The sequence below is a fragment of the Adiantum capillus-veneris genome, chromosome 15 (genome assembly GCF_014529385.1).
Source record: "Adiantum capillus-veneris isolate H3 chromosome 15, ASM1452938v2, whole genome shotgun sequence".
Taxonomy (NCBI): Eukaryota; Viridiplantae; Streptophyta; class Polypodiopsida; order Polypodiales; family Pteridaceae; genus Adiantum; species Adiantum capillus-veneris.
In genome coordinates, this window is record NC_140945.1 from 146567481 (window position 1) to 146584080 (window position 16600).

Sequence of the window (16600 nt, forward strand, 5' to 3'; positions counted from 1 at the left end):
AGGTACCGCCTATCCTGGAGCCAGAAGTTCTACTGAGAGCACACAGTCTGTATTTTGATGGGGCTTACAAGAGGACCAAAGACAAGGCATCAGCAGGCATAGTAATATTAGGTCTAGAGAAGGAGAAGATCTTTGCAAAAGGGTTTCATCTAAAAGAGGCTCATTCTAACAATGAGGTTGAGTACCATGCCCTTGTTTTAGGGTTGCAATGTTGTCTTTCTCAGGGCATCACAAAGCTAAATGTTTTTGGTGACTCCATGTTGATTGTTAAGCAAATGGTTGGTGTATGGGCCTGTAAAAATGACAAATTGTCTATTAAGATGAGGGAAGCAAAGGCCTTGTTGAAGGTTTTTAAAGAAGTTCGAGTGCAGTTTGTACCTAGAGATCAAAATCGAGAAGCAGATGCCTTAGCAGGTGAAGAACTAAAAACTCTCATAGTAGGTGCTATCCTTGTGAAAAGTCCTTTATACCAGGGAAAGGAGGAGCTGCATGATTTACTTTACTTTCTTGAGCATTGTGAAGCACCCTCTGGTATGAGTAAAAGTGAACGTAGGTGGTTGGCAAAAAAGGCTACCAGCTATAGCTTAGTGAATGAGGACTTGTATTGTAGAGGGAAAGATGTTGTCTTAAGGAGAGTTCTTGCATCCCAAGAGATAAAGGATATTTTGTTTAGTTGTCATGAAGGTGTGTGTGGTGGCCACTTTGCACAAGAGATTACTAGCCGAAAGATTTTACAAGCAGGGTTCACGTGGCCAAGCCTCCATCGAGATGTACAACATTGGTGTCGCACATGTGAGGTTTGCCAAAAAGCTGGACCAAGGCGTCTTACCCATGAAAATCAGCATCCAATCAAAACCTATGGGCCATTTGAAAAATGGGGGATAGATGCAAGAGGGCCACTACCTTGCACTCAATCAGGGAAGGAATACATCATTATGGGGGTGGAGTACATGACCAGATGGGCAGAAGCTCGTCCCACAAAGCGCATCACAGCCAAGGACGTGAGTGATTTCATTTTTGAATGCCTTTGTTGCCGTTTTGGCACACCTTTGGAGATTCTCTCGGATAGGGGACCGAGATTTCGAGCTGATTTAGTCGGGCAATTGATGAGCAAGTTAAAAATCAAGCGCATGCACTCTACACCATACTACCCTCAGTGCAATGGTCTTGTGGAAAAGGTAAATGGTCTTATATGTAAAATCATCACTAAGCAAGTGCATTTACATCCTAAGGCATGGGACAAACACCTACATGCAGCACTTTGGGCCTACAGAACATCCTTGGGGTATACACCTTTTCACTTGGTTTACGGGCAAGAGGCACTATTGCCTATAGAAGTGGAGCTAGCGAGCCTCCGAGTTCTAAAAGCACATCAAGAGGATAGTCAAGAGAAGCAGGTGGAAGGAAGAATCATCGATTTGGAGAGGTTAGGGCTAGATCGAGAGTCAGCAGTGAAGTACTATGCAGCCCAGGCAGAGAAGAAACGAAAGAAGTTCAATCGCAACCTTGTCAAGAAAGGTATCAAGGAAGGTTCTTTAGTGCTCAGATACGACAATCGCTTTCATCGCAGGAAGGATGGTAAGTTCTTGCTTAAGTGGGAAGGCCCTTTTGTAGTGATACAGAGGTTCTCAAATGGTAGTTACCAACTAGGTGACCTAGATGGTAAGGTACATCAGACCCCGGTAAATGGTTGGCGATTGAAGGCCTACCAATGTCGTCTTTCACAGCCATATGCTGGTGAAATCAATGCTAAGGATGGTTCAGAGGAGAGCTCATCATATTCGAGCTCCAACTAAGGTAACAATCATGTACATAGTCATTTCAAAAAAAAAAAAAAAAAAAGGAAAAAAAGAGAAGAAAAAAAGAAAAAAAGAGAATGCTACCAGTGAAAGCGGATATTGACAATGGATGGGGTATGGCTTTCAGGGGTCTAGGAGACCAGTTGTTAGTCATGGATGGATACAATTATTCATCAAAAAGGACTAAACGGGGTGCATCAGCTAAGAAAGCAGTAACATGGCAAATTCAATTGGTACCAGGTGGGTAAGTATTCAAGAGAACCCTATTGTAGCACAACCTACAACTAGAGGCATCAAATACCTCTAGCTTAAGGGGGAGGTCTATATGATGCATGGTTTTTAGGACCCCTTCTGAAGATGCAATAAAGGCACAGTCAGTTGTTGGGGAGATGAGGATACTCTAGTCCAAGGGATCTCGAAAGAGAAGAAAAATCTACTTCACAAGCACCAAAGAGTAAAAAGTGCCATGGACAGAAGATACGTGGGAACGAGCTCTTATGCATGCCTACAACCTATATCTTACTGAATAGCCCATTCTAGGTGTGAATTTCTAGTGAAATTTACACGAGGATGTTCCTGTGGACTCACAGCACAACATACTCCGTTTTCACTTTTTTACCGACAGTAAATATTTTTTACCACAGTAAATATTTTTTACCTACAGTAAATATTTTTTACCTACATGGTAAATACAAATCACTTTTTACCTACAGTAACTTTTTTTCCCATGGTAAATATTTTTTATTGCACCATAAGTATTTGGTAGGTAACAGTTCACTGTTACTAGAAGCAATGATTGGGCATCAACAATGCAGTTACAGGAGGAGAAAAGGGGAAAATCTTATGGTAAAGGTGAGTCAACAGGGATAAAGACTTTTGAGTTGAAAAGAGACATGTTGATTTTTTCAAAGAACACATGTCAAAAGAAGCCATGGTTGAGGATTTTTTGAGAATTTGATATTCAGGAGGACCCAGCTGCCACCTTACCTGCTCTTAAATGCTGGTCAAGGCCTTATCCCCATGTGTCACAATTAGAAAAATCAGCATTTACCCTCCCCTCTCACATCACTCTAGAGAATATCTTGATGGTAATATATCAGGTGACCTCAATCTGTTGACCACCCTAAGCAAAAAGTAACCCCAATCAGTGGATTTAAGCATGTTTATCCCTAATCCTAAACCCTCTCAGAAACCTATATAAGGAGGCCTTCTTTCACTCAAAACCACAACACTTCACCCCCTTCACCAAGCAATGAAGCTATGATGACATTGCTCACAACGAGGAGCTATGGATGGAGCTCTACTCTCTCTCCCTCTCTCTCTCTCTCTCCCTCTAGTATGCTACATTACTAGCCCTAAAACCTAAATAAGGAGTCTTCTCTCATGCTCCATGGCCACCATCCTCGCCATCATTCTCTAAGGTATTGATGTGTTGCTAGTAGGATCATACCTACTTGCTGGGTTGACTGTTTTTGACAAGGGATTATGCCATCCTTGGCTTGCTTCTCTATATCCTTGTTATGTATGATCAGATGCCGTTGAATTGTTAAGCTGATGTCTTGTGTATATATATGCTACATAAGGTCCCCAAGCTTCGTTTCTATGTGTTTTGCCATATGTTTTGATGCCATCATAATGCCAGAAGTCTCACTTGCTTATGTGCACTATGTGTGAGGTCCCTAAACCTCTTAATTTAGGGTGGTGCCCCCTTTGTTTTGTTCTTTGCTTGTTTGCATGAGGCGTGGTTTGTGGAGTGTGCACGAGTACAGAGGCCACCCGATTGCACTGTTGTTTTTCTCGCTATCAACTTAAAAAATTGCCTTAGGTGGAAATGAGGAAACAATGGTATTCTTTAAATGAATTGAAAAAGCTATTGCTCACTGTGAGATGGCACAAACTAAAATTTTGAAATTTGGTTCGATTTACAAACAAGATGCTGCCCGATTTTGGCCAGACATGTAGTATTAACCCTACTTACTGAGATCTTAGTCTCTTTGATGCAGGCTGGTAGTGACATGGTGACTTAGAATTATCAAGTGTTGAACCTCTTTGGTTGATTCAAAACCAGTTTATACCTATGGATAGCTCATTGTAATATAGGAAGTCTGCATTGGTACCTTACACATAGAGTTTAAACTCTGTATACTCTCGAACTCTAGAATTCATTTGACCTACTAATAATGTATAAGTCTTGGTCTAAACAAAAGTTACCTATCAGCATTAGGGCTCATACCTCCCAAAGGATATGGTTACATTGTCCACATTGAGGTCTTTGAAACCTACTCGATTTCCCACATAATATTCCATTTTTTTGTTTTTTCTTTAATACAATGGCCTTTGGATTGAAAGCTACACAATTAGATTACACTTAGAATTCTTGCATGGTGACTGTCTCATCTGGCACTGAATTCTTGCATGGTGAATGAGTTTAAATAAAATAAAGAATAATGGAGAGTGCTTATGAGAACATGACTACTTAAAGTTTTCAATTTTGTTTAAAAAGCCTTAATCCTCCTGTGAGGGTCTCTAGAGAGATGGCATATACTACCGTTTTTTTTTTTGACAATTTATTCGAAATACAAACAAGATATTGTCCAATTTTATTATAAAAAAGCTACTTCTTGACTTTATTGTGACTTCAAAATGTATGTTGACGTTGGTAGATGGTTGAAAAGCATGAAAGATAGTCCGTAGAGTAGACTTTAAGCTAATTTTGCAGGTGTGACATGGATAAAAAATGGACCTAGTTTTGACACCTGTAATACACACAAGCATATCCAATTCTAGTTGAATGATTTTGTATGGATGCACGTAACAACTGGATCTTCTCCTTGTAGGATTAGTGGATGTTTGTCTCTAGGGACTGGATATTGGCAAAATGAATCACAACAATAGCAATACCTGGAGAATAGAAGATCTTCATCAAACATTTTTCAGTCAATAGAGGTTAGGTTAATGTAAACTATTAAAATAAACAATTTACATAATGTTATATGCATGTAACCTATCCTTTGGGTATATTGTTCATTTCCTTGTCCATGTATCATTACCCTTGTCCGTATGTCAAATTTGATCTATTCCATTGTATGGTTCAATAGTTTGTATAATCAAACTATTGTTAGGCTTTTCATTTCAAACACACACACACACACACACACACTTCTTCCTAGCTAGCCTTTGGTCGACAGGCTAGCACCATACAATGACAGTAGATCAGTTACATTATTATTAACTTGACCCACCCAATCCAAAGGGATGCGTTGGGGCTCTTTAGCTCCTAAATTGGTCAAGCACATACATGTTGACATAATAACCCATGTATTGTAATCAATTTCCACCTAGAAAAGGGGGTGGTGTTTCAATCGGTCTTTGTTTTTTAGAATTGGAGTATATTATAGTGAATAACATGACAACATAGCTCACAACTTGGGGTGATGCATCTAACAAAAAATATGAAATGTCAGGTATGTAGTTTTCATAATACCATATCTCCTCCTTAGAGGACCCCTTGATAATACAAAAATTTGGTATTTTCATATTAAACTCCTTTTCAACACATTACAAAGGATTGATTTATAAACATGGAACTTCTTATAAAGCATTTTTTGCAATTGATGGGGGATTGCTACACACACGCACACGCACACGCACACAGTATATTGAACACATGACACATATAGGCAACACTTCGTGATATCATGTGCACACAAGCACACACACACACACATATGCACACAAAAAATAACACCATTTGATTTTTTGAAAAAAGACAAGTTTTGATAACATGCCACCAAAAATCTACTAATCTTCTAGCATGGCACATGCGACTACTTCATCAGCAGAAGAATGATGGAAGAAAGAATGTCTCCAAGGCAGGACACAATGAGGGATTTTTAAAGCTGAACGAACCCTTTTTGTAAACATTTCCGGCATGGAACAGTATTCTATTTGTAATTTGTTTGGAAGTCGCCAGAATTGTGTACAAAACCTTGACTAAATCAAATTTCCATTGTCATCAATTGTGGAAATCCTACAAAACAGTTTCTTTTTTAAAAAACACTCAAGTGGTTAGTACATGCGTAGTTAGTACACAGACACAGTTGGTTTATATACAATAGAATACACAAATTGTTCCCAAACCAGATCATTACCTGGTTATGTTTACACACACGATTGGTGGGTACACGGACCCAAGAGAACTACCAGCACATTGTGAGTTACTATGCATTGTCATCAATTGTGGAAATCCTACAAAACAGATTTTTTTAAAAAAACACTCAAGTGGTTAGTACATGCGTAGTTAGTACACAGACACAGTTGGTTTATATACAATAGAATACACAAATTGTTCCCAAACCAGATCATTACCTGGTTATGTTTACACACACGATTGGTGGGTACACGGACCCAAGAGGACTACCGGCACATTGTGAGTTGCTATGCAGTTTACAAAGGTTTTTTTTGCGATAATAGGCTTGCTTACGTAGTAATAAATTTTAAAGCTTTGCCCTTATCAAGTAATGAAATTGGTAATGTTCCAATGTTTCTACAAAGATAATAATTTTTTTTTGGAAAAAAGGAAGGATGATGGGATAAAGCCAAGTGGGCAATAAAAGGGTATACGGTTGATATTGCAACCTCCCCATATAAGAAATTTATATAGCTTGGAGCCTTAAAGGCACCAAATGCCAATTCTAGCAATTTGTATAGCGTAGAGCCCTAACGGCACCGAATACTAACTCTTCTTATAAAAGTAGGTAGCACAAGCAATAGAATTTTCAACGCTCACAAACTCACACACACATAGTATCGCATGCATGCGTTTTCTATCTGCTAGCAAAAACTGCACCGAATGGGTTGCAAACTCGCACTCTTAATAATAGGCAATACAATATTGACTATTAGCACATAAGTCAAGACTCACAGCTGAGTGGGTTGCTCATAAGCAAACGCGTACTCTCAGGCAATACACCCAGGAACAGTAACACATAGCGCATGGCTCACAATTGAAGGAGGTTTTCTCGCCTACTATATGAATACGCATTGAATCAGGCACACAAGCGCAAGGAGACCCAAGCTGCTTGCTGCGCAACAATCATCTCATCCCAACTTCTGGCAAACCAGTGGATACACCAAGCAAGGAGGGCCTCTAAGTACATATTAAACAAGCGGAGTACAGCAAAACACAAAAGGTAATTGTGATGTCTTCTATCAGCAATCACACACACAACATGTTGTCAAAAATAAAAACACATACAGTGTCTTGCATGCCTAGTTATACGCACAATACATTAAGGTAATCTCCATTTGCATAAAAGTGCATGATGAGTAGTGATTGTATATCAGAGAACCACACACAAGGGTTGGGGTACGCAGGAAGGATGCTCCGAAAGCATATACACACACATAAGAGGTTAAGAATGATAAGTTAATAGCCACATCACAAGGATATCACAGGTACGGTGATGTTGCATCGGAAAGAAGATGAGAAAACATTTTTTTGTTCATAGTCATAAATACACATACATGGAAGAAATTGATTTTGATTCCACACACATAGGCATATACACAAGAAATGTTTCACAGATGCACATACAACACGCAATATACAAATATACGAGTAGTATAACATTCAAAAGTAAAACAAGCATGACCATAAAGCTAATAACAAAAAAATGTGTATCATTTGAAGGGCATAACAGTGACGGTGTGCAGTTATGAATTAAAACAAAGATGTTAAGGCATGAGATTTTCTTTTTCTTCATTGAATTCAAAGAAATCTCATAAAAGTTGGCTAGGTGGTATAAATATGGATAAGGGTATGGTACATGTGATATGACAGCCTCCTGTGAGGGCACAAGTCAATGTGTACGGCTAGTTCTTTTTGAGAAAAGAGAGATAATACAAACAAAATGCTGCCAATGTTTGTACAAAATGTAGACACTTATAAGGAAATGGGTTTAAAAGGTAATTGTATATAACATAGAATGCAGCAATTGAGGGATTTGTACATAATTGGGGCAACAGGTAGGTCTGGTACAAAAAAAAATATCAGATGTCTATGAACTATAACAAAGATGTTAAATTGTAAGTTTTCCTCTTTTGAAGCATTTGAATTCAAAGAAATCCCATATAAGTGTGCTAGGTGGTATAAAAATGGATAAGGATATGACACATTTGTTATGAAAACCTCCTGTGAGGGCACAAGTCAATGTGTACGGATTGTTTTTTTTTTTTTAAAGAGGGATATTACAAACAAAATGCTGCCGAATGTTTTACAAATTATAGACACTTATAAAGAAATTAGTTTAAAAGGTAAATGGATATACTATAGAAAGAGAGAGATTGAGATAGAAGAGAGAGAGAGAGAGAGAGAGAGAGAGAGAGAGAGAGAGAGAGAGAGAGAGAGAGAGAGAGAGAGAAGAGCAGAGAGGAGAGAGGAGAGAGATAGAAAAGAGAGAGAGAGAGAGAGAGAGAGAGAGAGGGAGAGTGGGAGATAGAAAGAAGGAGAGATAGAGAAGAGAGAGGGAGAGAGAAAGGGAAAGGGTAGGGGAGAGAGAGGTGAGAGAGAGAGAGAGAGAGAGAGAGAGAGAGAGAGAGAGAGAGAGGAAAGAGAGAGTGAGATAGAAAGAGGGAGGAAGAGATAGGGAGAGAGGAAGAGAGAGAGATAGACAAAGAGAAAGGGAGAGAGATAGAAAGAGGGAGAGAGATACATAGGGACATAGAAGGAGAAAGAGAGAGATAGAATTTGTATTTATAACTTTCTTTTACTTTCTCGTTTACTATTTTGACATTGTAGTTCATTTTGACGGGGTGAGTATGTGCATATGCCGGGACAAGAAAGTGAGGGAAGCTATTTTCAAACTCGGAGAGTTAGTAAGTTACATCACATTTCCACTCAACTAAAATTTTCTATGTACACAATAATGTACTCCTGTGTGCTATCTTGTAGATTTGTAAGCTCCAAAGAAATTGAAATAGAGGCCATTCCTGCTACTTAAACACTTGTTATGGAAATCATCTGTGCCATTGATGATGCATTTCCTCAATCTGTTCTTCCTAGCCAGATCCACCTCTTGGTTCACATGGTTGAGGAGATCACTATATGTGAAGTAGTGCATGCACAATGGATGTTCTTTTTAGAGAGGCTTAAAGACTCTCAAAGATTTTGTGCGGTTACGGTCTAACCAGAGGCATGCATGGCCGAAGGATGGATCGTGCAGGAGGCATTTGTTTACATTTTAGAGTATTTGGCACAAGTTGATCCTTCAATACCTCACATGTAGTCAGATGAGGAGGATGCAAGGATGACCTCACACTTTCCAAGTAGAAGGGAAAATTATTTAACATGGATACGGATCTATCCCGAGTGGTTAGTTACTTTTGCATCCTCAATGAAAAGGTTATGGCCAAGTGGGTGAACTTGTGGACAAAGGCAAAGGCAAGGCGTTTGCAGGAAAGGGAAGCATGGAATCAAGCGCATGGAGGCAAGAGGGCCGCCCTACTGCCTCGATACCTTGCATGTTTTATAGATCTCATTAGTGCTGAGTGGATTCATGAGAGAACGACCGAAGCAAACGCACACGGAGAAAACATCACTGACAAAGAAGGGGAGTATACACGAGGTTGCATACCAAAGGTAGAGTACTCATATGCTTAAACCGTATTGCATACTTTTTCTTGATTTTATCTTTGTAATTAATAAAAAAAAAAAATCAATTTTATAGCACCTTTCCTTTAACTCAATGTGATCAAAGGATCGACACTTTCGTACCTACCACATTGTTGAGCGTAGAGCCACCATGGATTACTAACATCATGTGTAACATTTAATGGCCTAATAACTTGTGTGTAGCGGAAATTAGCATGAACATAGTGGGCATTTCATTAGAATAGATTCCTAATGAGAATTACAAGAGTGCTTGGGTGGAGAGAGAAACAAAAAGCATAACACCTAGTTAGATAGCATCAACAATACTTCAAAAGAGAGAGAAATTAAGCTATTGACAATAGTTGAGGACCGGATTTGCATGGAGTCGGTCCCCCCTCCAAAAGGCTTTGTATTATGGTTTCTCCCATCAAGAGAGACATTGTACAATACAATTCTTTGTGTTCCTTCAAGACTAGCTAGTGCAATGAAGATGAAAGCTTCATGCACTAAGAAAAACACTTAGTAAACACAACTTTAACTATCCCCGTTCTCAGACCCAAGACCTCACACACCTTCGAAGATGGTGAGAGCTAGTAGGGTATGAGAGTAGATTGAGAGGAAGAAGGAGTATGTTACGAGAAAGATGTACATCTCCTCACATAATCACTCATATTAGCATAGATTTAGCTTAGTAATTAGCTTGGTAGAGGATATGAGCATGCATTGAAGCTTGGCTCTTGGTTGGATTTGCATCCACAAGCCAAGAGTGTGTCGATGTAGGCTTCTATCTCACAAGCTTGGAGTAGGTGATCAACTCTCCATTAAAGCTTGGGAAAAGATAGTCTTCTCTTTCTTCACACATGAGATTGTGTGAGTGTGTGTGTGATAATGCCTTGCAAAAATCAGCCCCCTCTCTCTCTTGGGCGAGCCCTCTTGCTATTTGCTCTTGCTGGCTCCCCATTGGACCTCCCCAAGTCAAGCCAATGGCTATTAAGCAACATAAGTGATAGCCTTCTGACATGTGTTCCCCTTTTGTGAGAACTTTAGGTAATTTAATAATTAAATTACACTCTCATTGGACCCCTTTGCCTCCTGCCCAATAGGAATCAGGCAAGCCATCGGGCTCCTGAATGCTCATTGGACCCCTTGGGAGACTGTCCAATAGTCTTCTAGGAGACTTAATTCTCATTGTTTTTTTTATTAAGTGTTTTTAAATTAATTAAACTAGATTTACTACAGCCTAATTCTCATTGGTCCACCTCCAAGGCCATCCAATAGGAATTGGGCACACCTTGCGGGCATCTGGGCTAGGGAGCTGACATGTGTCCCTAATTCCCTTTGTGTAAAGGGAGCCTGTGTGTGTGTGTGACTTTCTCTCTCATCCCCTAGAAGAAGGGCTCGCCGCCTCCCATGTAGGGATATGCAGAGACTTTTTAGTTACACACAAAGCATCCAATTTCCCCTAGGGTTGACCTTTGGACACAACCTTTGAATTTTGGAACCTTAGCATTTTGGAAGTCCTAATGGGCTGATCCTTAGGGTCTTTTTAGCCCATTGTTGCACATGGCTCTTTTGCAGATGGCCCCCCCTTTGGATCCCTATTTTCCCTCCTTTGGATCCCTACTGTGGCTAGCTTGCTAGCTTAACCAATATTCTAGCTTTTTCTCCCTTGGCACTTCCCCACATTAAATGATCAGTTTAATATGAGAAAAGCATTTAGGAGAATTAGATATTGATTATTATGACATTACCTCTCTCTTGAAATCATAGTCGTCCTCGACTATGGTGTAGAGAAGATAAAGCATATTCATGAGTCTTTTTCTTAGATTCCACAATGGATGACTAGTCCATTTGGCGCTTGAGAGCCTGAGGCTGCCGCAAGCATGTCTGTACATTAGTCCTATCAGCCTTCCATAGTAGAGTGACAAGCTCTACTTGGTGTTTGGGAGACATCGTCTCCGCAAACTTGATCTAAGCATGCATACTACTTCATTTTTGTGCACAATAAAGAAAAAGAGAGTCTTATAAGACAAAAAAAACTTTGTTCATTTTTAACATTTTGTACATTTGCTTACTCTTGGGAAGCATTGTAAGCATTGACAAGGTTTAGGTTATCCTTTAATTGTATGCCTTGCATCCATCTAGCATCTTCAAAAGGATAATTCTTAAAATTAATAAGATATCGTCGGATAGTCTTACCGCCTCTTAGTACCTTGTCTTCATGTCGGAGAATGGACTTGGGCTGCAGCACCTCCTCTTGGTTCTCGATCTCCGGTGGGTCTTCAATAGTTGGTTATTGAGGTGGCTCTCCTTTGCAAGGCTTTAATAGGCTCACATGGAAATCATTGTGTATGAGCCAATGATTGGGCAACTTGAGTTGATTGGCCTAAGAATCTGGAAGGGACCATAGTACCTTTTTGCTAGTTTAGCATAGTACTTTTGGTGGCCCGTAGGATTCTTTCCTGTCGTGTGCCTTAATCGAGCCTTGGGAAACTTTAACAAGACCCAATCGTTTTCTTTAAAGGCTTGGGCTCTTCTGTGCTTGTCAGCAGCAGCAGCCTTTTGCCTTTGCTGTGAGATAGAGATAGCATCCTTAATCTTTTGGAAAGATTCTTGTAGGTCTCGGCTATACTCACCTGCAGCGAAGATCTTCCCATGTACCTTAAGTAGCAAGGGACTTTTCGATCTCCCCTCAATTACCTCGAAAGGTGCTTTTCCTGTGGAAGTATGTACAGTGTTATTGTAAGCATACTCCACTAAGGGTAAGTACTTCTCCCATTGGGATCTTTGATCTACTTCCGTTACATAGGCTTTTAGTAGATCGAGAATTGTTAGGTTAGCTATTTCACTTTGGCCATCTGTTTGTGGATGATAGTCCGAAGAGAAGTTTAGCCTTGTCCCTAAATTCTCAAAGAGACCCTTCCAGAAATTACTGGTCATTCTAGGATCTCTATCCGAAACTATGGACATTGGCAAGCCATGGTACTTGAAAATTTGTGAAATGAAGAGGGTTTCCATTTGATGGGCTTTGATAGTCTTTTTGACAGGTATAAAATGAGCTTGTTTACTGAACCTGTCTACTATCGTCCATATTCCCGTATTCCCATGGATAGACTTAGGCAATCCAAAGATAAAATCCATGGGTATGCTCTCCCATGGTGAATTAGGGATTGGCAAGGGTTGAAGCAATCCAAGTTGCTTCCCTCTATCAAATTTTGTCTTTTTACCACACATTTAGAAACATACTCTTGTATGTTCACTTTCATGGTGGGCCAGTAGAAATATGTTTCAATTCCCTTTAAGGTAGACTCAATCCCTCTATGCCCCGCATAAGGTGGAGCATGAGATTCATACATTACTTTCTCACGTAGTGAGTTAGTAACGCATAGTCTATTGCCATAGAGAAGATAACCGTCTTGTGAAGTAAATGGTTCTTCTTTCTTCCCTAATGCAAGGGCTGAAATCACATCTCTAAAATCGGGATCAATAGCGTACTCATCTATCATTGAAGATAGATCATTGTGAGTTGCTATGGAAACCGCATTCACTCTCGACCGAGAGTGCATCAGCTACTTGATTATTCTTGCCAGCAATGTGACCAATATGAAAATGAAATTGCGAAAGGAAATTTTCCCACCTCATTTGTTTGTCGGAGAGCTTGGTCTGCGTCATGAAGTACTTAAGACTTTGGTGATCCGTTCGCAGAATGAAAGGAGTCCCCAATAAATAGTTCTTCCATGAGTCTAAGGCATGTAGAACTAACTGCAAGGAGTTCCTTTTCGTATATGCATAGAGCTTGCTCAACAAGGTCGAGCCTTCGACTCTCATAGCCTATGGCGTGCCCTTCTTGGAGCAAAACAGCTCCAAGGCAATCACCACAAGCATCACATTGGACCTCAAATGGTTTTGAGAGATCTGGTAGTGTAAGCACAGGCTGAGAGATAATCTTTTCGAAAGCATTGTTCTCCTTAGGAGACCATGTATACCTAACTCTTTTCTTTGTTAGGTCATGTAATGGTCCCGCAATTTGTGAGAACTTTTCTATGAAGTATCTATAGTATGCACACATACCTATAAAGCTTCTTAGTTCATGAAGATTCCTTTGTTTAGGCCATCCTTTTATTACCTCTAACTTTGATGGATCCATTTGGATTCCATCTTGAGACATAATGTGACCTAAATATTGAATCTCTTGCAAGAAAACTTCACTTTTCTTTCGATTAACATAAAGTTTATTCTCTCTTAAAACTTGAAATATTATATGGAGATGTTGCTTGTGTTCATCTAATGAATTAGAGTAGATGATAATATCATCAAAGAACACTCAAGTGAAGGTTCGATGAGGCCAGCTTCTCCATCAAGCGGTTGAATGTGGCTGGTGCATTGGTCAAGCCAAAAGGCATGACAATGTATTTGTAAAGACCAAATGTGGTACGAAATGCGGTCTTTACAATGTCTTGATCAACTATCCTTATTTGATGATAGCCACTTTTTAGGTCAATCCTACTGAAGTAGGTCGATCCTTCTAGCTTATCAAATAGGTCTTCTACCCGTGGAGCGGGAAACCTATTCTTGATAGTGATCCTATTTAGTGCTCTATAGTCGACACACATACGATATGTGTCATCTTTCTTTTGCACTAATAGCAGAGGTGAACAAAATGGAAATGAGCTAGGCCTAACCATTCCCTTCTCAACTAACTCATGCACTTGCCGCATAATATCCTCTTGTTGAGCTTGAGAAACTCTATAAGGAGGTTTGTTAGGCGGTGAACTTCCTGGAAGAAGTTCAAGTGCATGGTCATCATTACCTCATTTAGGAGGTAGCTCACAAGGGATGTCGTCAATAAAAACATCTTGAAACCCCTTGAGAAAATTGGATAACTCCAATTCCTTTTGGTTGCTTTTATTTTCTTTTGCTAAAGCATTAGGTTCATTTTGAGAATCTTTAACAAAAATCATGTACACGGAAATAGAGCTCTTTATTGACTTGTTGAAAGCTGGTGTATGCACAATGGAGATAGTGTTACCCATTTCCTTAGCATCTATATACATGTCTTTTTCCCTGAACTTAAAGGAGATTCTCCTTTCAGGAAATTTAACATCGGTAGCCAGGCGGTCAAACCATGGTGCCCCTAGGATTACATCCTCATTCTTGAGAGGAGAGATAAAGAAGTCCTCTTTGTCCACATAGACTTGGACATGAAGCCTCAATTTCCCGATTAAGGGAGTGACTGAAGCTTCTTGCCCCTTGAAGGCACTGTCTGCGGGTAGGACATCTCCCATCTCATAGGATTGTATGCCTAGCTTGGTGGCCAACTCTATAGATATAAAATTGTGAGTAGAACCAGGGTCAAAGAGAATAAAAGTATCATGTTCTCTTACCTTTCCCCAAGCATGGCATAGAGGAGATCCTTTGTGATGATTTTGGTGAGTCTCCTCCTCTTGGATTTCAACCAAGGAAGCTCTAGGAGGATCTTGGCGGTTGGGGACAAGCGCGGTACGCATGCCCTTGTTCGCCGCACTTGAAACACCGGTTATCCTTGCGATAACGCTCAAGATCTTCAGGAAGAGTTTGTTTTCACCTTTGTAAACTCCCTTCTCTTTAGCTTTGTTGGAGTTGCCCTTAGGAGACTTTTGGACATTGTCCTTCCCCTTAGGCTCGTTGGAACCCTTGTTTTCCAGGGGCTTATTATTTCTTTTAGCCCCCGTTTGGAAATTGATTCGTGAGGCCACCATAGTATGGCGTATTACCGTCGATGGTACGTGGCCTTTGGGAGTTGACATACTCCGCCATTTCTTCGGTTAAGACCGCACAAAATTGTTGCTTTTGCTCTCCAAAATCCAACTTTTTGAAGATAGTGGCTTTGAGTTGTAGGTCCCAAAACTTGTCTACATATTTGTGGATGGATTCATTGGGAGAGAGCTTTAAGCTTCGCCATTTGGTGAGTACTTTGTCTTTGGCATCAGTGGCCAAAAATTGCTTCATAATGGAAGCTCTTAAAGATTTCCATGTTCGTGGAACTTCACCATTGGCTCGTAGGCTAGACCACCATGGCCTGGCAGACTTTTGAAAGTGCATAGCTACATGGCGTAGCTTAGAGGACTTTTGAAAGTGCATAGCTACATGGCGTAGCTTAGAGGACTCCGTGAAGCCCTCATCTCCAAACGCCGCATCAAATTGCTGGATAAAGGCCAAGACTTTGTCCATAGCACCAAAGGTGCCATCATAGGTAAGGAAAGAGATGCTCTTCCCTCCCTCTTTGAACTTCTTCAGCTTGGATGACCTCTTCCATGTGGCATAGGATTTCCTATGGCCTCTTCTTTTTGATGGTTCAAAGGTTGCACCATCACTTTCTTCAGAAGGTGAAGAATTTGAAGAAGGTGGAGAATAGGGTGACCTCTTTCTCGCCTTTTTCTTGTCTCGATCTTTGTTGTCTTCACCATCACTTTCATAAGAGGAAGAGGATGAAGAAGATGGAGAAGAGGGTGTCCTCTTTCTCGCCTTTTTCTTCTCTTGCTTTTTATCATCCCTCTTTGAATTATGGCGTGGAGAAGAGTGTGATGGTCTTCTCCGCTTTGGTGGTGATGGAGAGCGTTTAGCCCGCCGTCTTTGTGGAGCCATCTCCACCGAGGTGGCGGGAGACTCACTTCTTTCTCGTTCCTTCGGTGGAGGCTCTTGAGTTCTCCTTTGGGAAGGAGATGCATCATCAAGAAGTAAATTCTTGAGCCCTTCGTATGGATTCTCTTCTTCTTCCCAAATCAAAGAGAGACCTCTTTTGGGAGTCTCACAAAGAGGCTTCCTAGGTGTTCTCTCGTCATGGTGATGAGCTTCGAGAATCCCGTGAGCACGGAGCTACTGTTGCACTTCGCTTTGGAGAGATGGATTGCCCATGGCTTGTTGAAGCCTAGAAACAAGATAGTTAACGAACATTGAAGCATCATTAGTAGCTTGCTCATGAGCAAAATCAAGGTTATCAACATTAATTTCACTCTCTTTACTATTGTCAGCCATTCTAACAACTTTTAGGTGTAAACTTTTTAGGTGTACTTTGGCACTTCAAGCCCTAGTTGCTACTCCTCTTTACCCCTTTAGAAAAAGCACTCAAGCTACTGTACCCGCGGCTCGAATACCATTAATTGCAAGGAAT